Source organism: Cebus imitator, unplaced genomic scaffold (assembly GCF_001604975.1).
Source record: "Cebus imitator isolate Cc_AM_T3 unplaced genomic scaffold, Cebus_imitator-1.0 Scaffold53, whole genome shotgun sequence".
NCBI classification, from domain to species: Eukaryota; Metazoa; Chordata; class Mammalia; order Primates; family Cebidae; genus Cebus; species Cebus imitator.
In genome coordinates this window covers 9,227,146-9,236,848 of record NW_016107368.1, presented here as the reverse complement: position 1 = coordinate 9,236,848, position 9,703 = coordinate 9,227,146, and positions in this window count along the sequence as shown.

The window sequence follows — 9,703 nt, the reverse complement described above, 5'->3', positions numbered from 1 at the left end:
AAAAAAAAAAAAAAAAAAAAAAAAAGAAAGACAGGCCCTGCTCTCTCCTGGACCCAACAGTGAGCAGGAGCTGGAGCTACTCAGAGCAAGATGGAGCACCTTGGGGGATGGGTGCCTATGATTGCATTTTGCTGCAGCTTCCCTGCAACATAAAACCTTTTGGGCTCCATGCAGGCCTGAGCTCTGCTTCTGTCTACTTTCCGGGCAGTTACCCCTGCCAATGAAAATCTCTGTGGGGTCACGGAATCTCTTGTGGCTAGGATCCGAGAAGTCCATGGCAGGAGTGTGTTGCCCATAATTCCTTCTCACCCCTTCCTTAGGATCTGTTCAGTGCCGGGAGCTGGGCAACTCCACGCAGGGTTCTCAGCTCCCTCCTTTCTGCAATGAGTCGTTGGTACAGTTTTATTTTCTCTCTTTTGTTGGCTTATTCGCTGTAGCTGTCTTTTTTATTGTTTGTAGAGGTTGCCCCAGGTTTGTTTATACATCTTCATCGCTAACTTTCTGTAAAATTATTCTACTTCATGTGATAGTGTAAGGACCTTACAATATTCTAGTTCCATTTCTACTCTATTGGCCTTTGTGCTATTATACTACGTGTTACTTCTACAGATGTCGTAAACTTCACCATGTATTACTATGCTTTACAAAGTCTTCCAAAGATAATTTTAAAATAAGAAAACAGATACCACTTATATTTACCCACATCCTTACTATTTCCAGTGTTCTTTATTCCTTGTGAAGATGTATATATCCATACGGCATCCTTTTCCTTCTGCCTGAAGGACTTCTTGTAACATTTCTTGTAGGACAGATGTGCTGGTGATTAATGCATTCAGATTTTCCCTATCTGAAAAAAAAGTCATTATCCCTGTTTTTCATTTCTAAAATTATCTGTTGTTGAGGATATAATTCTAGGTTGACAGTTTGTTTTGTTTTTAATTTTAATACTATGAAGATGATACTTTTGTGTTTTCTAGTTTGTTTCTTAGGAGAAATTTTCTGTTATTCTTATTGCTCCTTTATATGTAATCTTATTTCTCTGGCTGTTTTATCACTAGTATTGAACAATTTGATTATGATAGGCTTTGGTTTAGTTTTCTTCTTGTTTCTTGTTCTTCTGTTTCAATGAGTTCATTGGATCTTTGAATTTATCATTTTCATCAATTTTTTTTTAAACTGTGGCCATTATTGCATCAAATAATTTTTCTCTTCCACTCTCCTCTTCAGGGACTGCAGGTATTTGTATTTAGGCTGCTTGAAGTTTTCCCACAGGTCACTTATGATCTGTTCTTTATTTTCAGTCTTTTGTTTTTATTTTACTTTGGACAGATTTTATTGCTAAATGTTCACGTTTATGTCTTCTCCATATATATACTGACATTCACGTGCATGAGAAACAGCAAACTTTAGCCTTGACAGCTTGTGAAAGAGCAGTCCAGATCCTCCCAGGTTATAGCCACTGTTCAAACATCCTCCAAAGCTGGGCAGTCCTCAGGGTGTCTCAGAGAACCCAACCTCAGGGCATAATTCACTTCTATGTCAGGCCTGTGAAGGATATTTCCAAAGGAGGTGACACCCATCTGGTTTCTTGCTTTGTAAACACCCCTGTGATGATCTTTCTGTTTCAGTTGGGGAAGTTCCTCCTGACACTGAGCAGTAATCGGCTGTCTCCATCCTTTGAGCCCACTTCTGCTGTCAGGCACAGTGTCTACCTCCTTCTCTAGAGGCTTTAAGTGATTTGAATGTGTTATCTTGCCCAGATCTTTCCTGTCCAAACATTCATTTCCACACCTCCTACCGGCTTGGTCATCTCTGCCACAGTGTCCTGTCTGGAAAGGTTCCTTTGGACGTCACTTCCAAGTGTGTGGGCCTGATTTGGCTCTCAGTAATTACATTCATTTCTAGTTAGTGACATAAATATGAATATTTTACCAAGTCTTTTGATGTTTTCCAAAGGCTATAGTTGAAAGCTGGAAACTAATAAAATTATCCTGTCAGAAGAAAAATGCCCTTTCCTAACATTGCTCAGATTTTCTGCTCCTTATTAAAGATGACTGGAAGAATTTTACATGTGTCTGCTCATGATGAAATTTAAAGGCATAAAATAGCATAATCAAGACTTAGGTAAAAGTCAGAGATCAAACCCAACTGTCTTCTGCATTTTTCAGAAAGAACTTTGAAGCTGAGAATAAATGGGGCTCAGTCTATGTGACGAAGAGTCACAAAATCCCACATCTCTAAGGTATCTTTGAAGGCCAGAATGTCTAGAAGGCCATTCTTCACAATAATTAGTACTGATTCATAGAACCATTAATTCATACTGGTTCATGTAATAATGGATTCACAGAACCACAGGTTCATATTGATTCTTAGAATCGTAAATTCATACTGATATTTCCAATTCCAATTCAGCACCACAGGTATAGTTCAACCTTCCTGCTTTCTTCTTTCTAGCTCCTTCTTCAACGGAGAAAACCTGGCCCTCATTATCCATAATGTATTCGCTTCTTTGCACAATCTTAGAATATACATAAAGTAGTTTGGGGTACCATCCCTCCCACTCCTTAATTATTCTTGAGCACATGAGAAACTGGCATGTTTCTAAGAACAGGTAAAGGGTGCACTCAAACAAGTATCCTCTTCCCATTCCTCCTTCTCTACTCCCATTCCCCCATCCTAGCCACCCTGCCTCTTCCTGTCTCTCTCTTTCATTTCTTGTTTCCTTTTTGAGCAAATGAATAGATAACATGTATATTTTTCTGTTTCCTGTTCTTTCTTGTATGAAAACTAAATACTTCATGAAAAAGTTATCTAATTTAAGTCTAACCCTAAATCTAGACAAATGGTACAATCTTAATTATTTAGCAACTTCAAGTATGCATACACATAAAGGAATAAAGAATTGCTTCTAAAACTAAACTAAATTATTGAATCAACTTTCTAGTTTTTTCTCTCCATAAACATTCTGGTCCTTATTAGAAGCACCCAAAGGCACTTAGCGTTCAGCCTGAGTAGAAGCCCAGGATAGCAATAGGCATCCTTATGGCCATTCTGGCCTATTAATGCACTCATCTATATTTTTACACTAAGAATATCTGTAAGCTTAAAACCTTCTTCTCATTAGTAAATGTTAGGGTTTTGGGCTAAGTGGATCTCTGATGCCACTCAGTTCCAAGATTCTGTTCCCATGGTGCTGTGGTGCTCATATTCCAAACCACAGGAGAATCATTTTACAAAGACATTTACAGGCAGCCTCACTGTCCTGTCTTGAACATCCTCCACCAAAGTGTGAACATGGGTGGCATGGGCTACATAACGAATAGGAGCACCTTCAAAGTAAGAGACCCTCTATACCTGCGGAGGGCCCTTGTGAACAACCTTGGAGAGGAAAAGAGAACCAGGATTTACATCCAAAACCTTCAGAAGGCTTTAGACATCCGGCTCAGGGAGATTGATAGGGAAAAAGCAGCCCTGAAGAAATTTTTGGTAAAGCTTCACAAGACAACTGGCTATCTTCCTCAAAAACAATTGTGGTGACTGATGCGGTGCCACCATAGGGGAGGAGTTCATCTAAAACATCCAGTACAGACAGAATACACCTGGGTTTCCCTCTGTATTTCTCTGTACCCCAGAAAACAGTATAAACAACTATGGGACATATAAACAACTATGGGACAAGCCAAAAAAGAAAAAGACTAGACATTTGAGGACACAAATGGAATATTTCTGAAATAATCTACAAAACCTCCTACAAAAGAATAACGCACTGAGTTTTTTCCCCAGGCTGATTCTATTTCTTTATGACTTGAGGTGGTTATATGCAGTGTACACATCATCTTCTTACAGATTTTCCTTGAGGCAAGAATAAAGCTTAGCTATTTTAGAGCTCTTTCAGATACTGATCATGAAATACATACTATATTTGCCTTAATCCTGTTCTCTTCTCATTGATATCATTTTCAATTATTTTCTACAGTTTTAATAGCATGAATAAATAATACATATTAAAATTAAGGTGAAAACAATATAATAGTAGGAAATACATGGAATTTTGTATCTATAAGAAAACTCAATTTAAATGTAGGTTTTGCCATGTATTACTTGTATGTACCTAGCCTTAAAAACTCATTTTTAAAATTCAAGATGAGGATAATAATACCTATATTAAAATATTGTTTTTAAAGATTAAATAAGATTTTATACACACACACACACACACACACACACACACACACACACGCACACACGGCATACTGCAGCCACCCCTAAAATGGTACTAGCTCTTATTGTGATGACTGTTGTTTCCATTAGTACTTTTATTATGTGTAATAGAGCTCAGGTTCTGTTCCCAGCTCTTTCCAGGATCTCTAGGCAAATCTGTTTCCATTTCTGGGCATTCATTTTTTTCTGATGCTGTAAGAGTCAGACTAGACAATGTCCACACACAGGCCCTTTCAACTTTAAGTTCTTTGATATTAAAACTCCATGGTTATACTTTGAAAAATGTTTGCAGCATCCTATAAAAAAGATCTAACAATCAGAATGCACACCAAGGTGACTAAAGGCTTGGATATATATTCCTACTTAGCCATCTACCACCCTCATGTTTAAAGATACTTGTAATTCAAGTACAAAACATTCTTAGTGGCCTCTCCTTGTTTTTGTTTGTTTGTTTGTTTGTTTGTTTGTTTTGATACAAAGTCTCCCTCTGTTGCCCAGGCTGGAGTGCAGTGGTGCAATCTCTGCTCACTGCAACCTCTGTCACCGGGGTTCAAGCGATTCTCCTGCCTCAACCTCCCAAGTACCTGGGATTACAGGCATGTGCCACCCTGTCCAGCTAATTTTTTGTATTTTTAGTAGAGACAGGGTTTCACTGTATTAGGCAGAATGGTCTGGATCTCCTGACCTCATGATCTGCCTGCCTCAGCCTCCCAAAGTGCTGGGATTACAGGTGTGAGCCACCGCACCCAGCCTGGCCTCTTTTATTTACAAACACACACACACACACACACACACACACACACACACACACACACACACGCATGCACATACACATCATAGATGCATATATACATGTGTACATAAACATACATATGTATTATATGTATGTGTAGGGCTGTTGGGCCTCACAGGGTCATGGGGTGTCCCTTGTGCTGTGCTGAGGTGCAGGATCCGAGAAGTAAGAGACAGGACATTGAAGAACTGGTGAAGAGCATCTGGACTCCGGGGGCCACGCAACCTGTGAGCAGAGATCAGCGAGAGCCCCCAAATGCCCAAGAGCATCTGTATTTATTAGGTACAAGCAGGGGGCAGGGTCGTGAGTGAGGTTATCATCTATAGGCTTAGTAATAGGGCATACATAATCATGTGAGTCACAAGTGAGGGGGACACCCCATTATGTCACCTGGGCAGAGGTGGGTCGTACACAATAGGGGGCTATGCCATGCGCAGTAGTAGAGGGTCTTGTACAGAAAAAGGGTTCCACCCCCCTTAGGTCCGCGAGGCAAGGAGGTGGGCTGTGTGCAACGGGAGTTATGCGCAGCACTTCTTATCTGGGGGCTGGTGACTTCAAAGGATTTCTAATAGAAGGATACTGTAAGCTTAATGCAGTGGGAGCTGACAGATGTGCTCTTCTCTTAAGATATTTACGGGAGGATGATTTGAGCAAGCACAGAAGTGAGAAAAGTCTGACAGGGTGTACAGCTGCCATGACTGGTCACACCGGAGGGCTTCTTCTCCCTGGGTTATTTCCAGGATCTCAGGCCTGAGGTCTACTTTCCACAGGAACTGGATGCAAGGTACTACAACTCCTTTAACCGGAGGAGAGGCTCTTGCTCCAAGCCTGCCATACAGCGTGTGCCCTTTCAGGCAGGGACGCCACCGCCTGGGTCTTTGGTTCTCGTCCGGGTCTGGCTGTTTTCCCATGTACTGCTTCTGTTCTGTGACTGCTCTAGGCATTCCTCCTACTACAAACTACTATATGGTTATATGGAAGGATTCTATAAATCAGCACTACATGTGTCAGTACAGCTCCGACTACAATACCTATATGATTATATAGAAAGATTATATGGGACTAAGTATGATTATATATGTAAGCTAGATATAGTAAGCAGTGAGTTATACTTCAGGCACTAATTCTATAAACTAATATATGATTATATATGAAGGATTATATAAAGGAAATAGCTGAGTAACACTATAAACTAAGATATTCTTCAGGCACTAATTGTGCGTGGGGTCTGGACAGTTCTCCTTCCTTGGTGCCCATGGGTGGTGTTACCCACATGTATGTGCATGGCAGGATCAAGGGGGATGTGGTTAGACTGTGGATTTTCTATGAGGGAGAAGGGGAAGGTGAAAGTGTCAAGTGGTTTCTTACCCATGCACAGCTATGTCAGTGCTTCTATGTCATGAAAACTGTAATATGTTGTGGCCAGCATGGTCATGGGCAGAGGTTGCAGCCTCTCTGTTGGTAGTTCCTCATTTGTTGTGAATTTAAATATCGTGTAGTTATGTCCTAGGAGATGCAGAGTTCATGTAATATAATTAGGACTAGGGACAGCATCTTGGGTTTTTTTGTTTGTTTGTTTTTGTTTTTTTGAGACAGGGTCTCACCCTGTCACCCAGGCTGGAGTGCAGTGGTGCGATCTCAGCTCACTGCAACCTCTGTTGCAGGTCAAACTATCCTCCCACGTCAGTCTCCTGAGTAGCTGGGACTACAGGTTCATACCACCATGCCTGACTAATTTCTGTATATTTAGTAGAGACGAGATTTCACCATGTTGCCCAGGCTGGTTTCCAACTCATGAGCTCAAGCAATCCACCCACCTTGGCCTCCCAAAGTGCTGGGGTTACAGGCATGAGCCACCATGCCTGGTAAGGGGCAGCATTTTGATGACTTGGGTCACCGTTTTCCTCTATGTTGTTTCAAAAGCCCTTGTTTTAAAAGCTCATTATGTCTTTCTATGATACCACTGCTGTTATTCTGTAATACCCATTGTTGCATTTGCTTTGTGGTACAAGGAGAGCCTTGATCTGACTGTGTAACTTGTGGCACACCCAAAGGCTGTAAAAGCTATTTTGTTAACCCACTGTAACATTAGCAGAGCTTCCTGCCTCACATGGGTAAGGAAATGGATGGCTGTGCAGATATTCATTAACATATTCATTGGCTCTTGTCACTGTGGGGGGTGGGGAGAGGGGTGGGTTACAGGGGCTCTTTGACATTGACTTGCCAGTTCTGATAATGGCCGTTCTGTGCATTTCTCCTCCTAGCCAGTGGGCCCAGTGTCTAAATTTCTAGCACAGTACAATCCCTAATACCCTTGCATAAATGTCTCTCTGCTGGGTTGACTCCTCTGTTAATAATTCCTTTTTTGCTGGGCATGGTGGCTCATGCCCGTAATCCCAGAACTTTAGGAGGCCAAGGTGGACAGATCACGAGGTCAGGAGTTCAAGACCAGCCTGGCCAACATAGTGAAACCCCATCTCTACTAAAAATATAAAAACTTAGCCGGCGTGGTGGCAGGCCCTGTAATCTCAACTATTCAGGAGGCTGAGGCAGGAGAATTGCTTGAGCCCAGGAGGCAGAGGTTGCAGTGAGCAGAGACCATGCCACTGCACTCCAGCCTTTGAGACTCTGTCTCAAAATAATAATAATAATAATAATTCCTTTTTGTGATCCCATGATGCCCAAATGCCCTAACCTTTCCTCTTGCATGCTCACTGGAAGAGGGGTAGGGTAGCTCTTCCCAAAGCTACAGGACTCAGCCTCCTTCAAGAGGCTTACCTGCTGAGATGCTATGGTTAATTCATTAGCTTTGGTGTTGTCATGCCTCTTCCGTGTCTTGTCATGCCTCTTCCGTGTCTTGTCATGCCTCTTCCGTGTCTTGTCTGGTATGAGCCAAGGTATGGTACACCAAGGTAGGCAGAATGGAAGCCAGTGTAACTGTTAGCACAGCATCTTGGCTTTTGGGTAAATATGAATACCAGGCCAAACAGTAATTTTTCCCAGGAAAGGTTTAATGGGCTTGAGCTCTATCAAAGCAAGGGAGCAGCGCCCAGGAAAAGGACCCCAGTGCTGCATCCAAAAAGGGCTCAGCTCTTGTCATTTTAAAGAGACCAAGGCAGAAAAAGTAATGACGTAGAAGCTGAAAGAAGAAAGAAACACAAAAAGTGGCTTAACAGTCAAAGACTGGTTTAATTTGGAGAATGAACTTGAGAGGGGCTTCTGGCTGATTTTGGTCAGGAATACTCTCTCTTATAGATTAAGAGTATTTAAGGGTTTTAGGGCAAGAGAGCTTATCACAGGCTTGGAATGTTTGTGTGGAGAAGTTTATTGCAGGGTTGGAATGTCTCTGGGTGGAGGGGAGGTTATCTTGGGGCTGATTTCTCTCTGGCTGGAGGGGAGGTTATCTCAGGGCTAGCATGTCTCTGTTTGGGGAGGGGTTTATCTCAGGGTTGGAATGTTTCTGGTCAGAGATGTCATTTGTGGTTTATGGTCATGCTGACCTTAGCCATTAGGCTGATGCCCTTTGGATTTAGGTGGGTTTTGATCAAGGGAAACTAAAATGGTGGTGCTTGTCCAAGATGGCGATGCTCCTGCTCTGTCAGAAGCCTGTTTAGGCAAAGTTTTCTTTGCGCCTGTGTAGTAGGGCATCATGCCCTAACATACACTGCATAATTAGAAAATGGCATATAAGCCCCAATTTGGGCAGAGATTTTCCTATTACAGTGAGATTATAATGATGAAAACGCAGTGAAAGGTCAGTGCTGGAGTCCATTTTATCTTCAGCCAACTGGATCTGGCCCAGTTCTCATGGGGAATGCCAGAGTTGTGCTTTAGTAGCCTTGGAAGATAGTCAGGTTATCAGGAATGCTAGAGTCCAGCTTTTAGCGACCTTGGGAGACATCACTTAAGGGCATAAACAGTTTCTTCTATTTATGGTTAGGAATTCAGCCTGATCAGCTAAGTTAGGAGAGGCTTCCCTTCTGCTGTGTGACTTGAATCAGCTTGTTAAGGGAGACAAGAAGGTAGGAGAGGGAATATGCCCAGACATGTGAGCTCCATGAAGTTTTGGTTACTGTGTCTCTTGTCAACAAAGACCGAGTCTCTTCCCTATACTGTCTCATAATGATTATTTTCCCTACATCTTTTTACCCTGAATATCTTGGCCTTATATTTTCTAGCTCTGATACTGCCAAAGTCCCAACCAAGTAGTTATCTCATTAGCCATTAACTAGGAGTTTGGGAAGATATAAACCTTGGGAAAATGGCATATCTGTTGCTAGTAGTGCACACATGGAAGTGGGCGTCTGTAGCTGTCCTTGGTCTGGGTTCCTTATGCCATGTGCTCACTCCTTCAGTGAGGAGAGGCCATTGGTTTTCTTGTTTTGAGATTGCTGACCATCCTCCCTCCAGTCCCCACTGAGCAAGAGGCAGAGGCATTTTGAGGGTTTTGGCAAGTTGACCTCAGTGGTAGAGTCTGTGGCTATTTTCTCATGGAATGTGACACTCCAGTAGGATTAAATGTGGCTTGATTCTGTAAATACTATTTCCATTTCAGTAAGGTTTCTGTTGCTGATCCAATTTTACAGTGAGCTTTTTCCATCACCCAGGGCATAGTAGGAATCTTGGTTCATAGTGTAAGTAGGCTCTGCCCCAGTAAGGGCTTCAATTTTTTTTTTTTTTTTTTTTTTT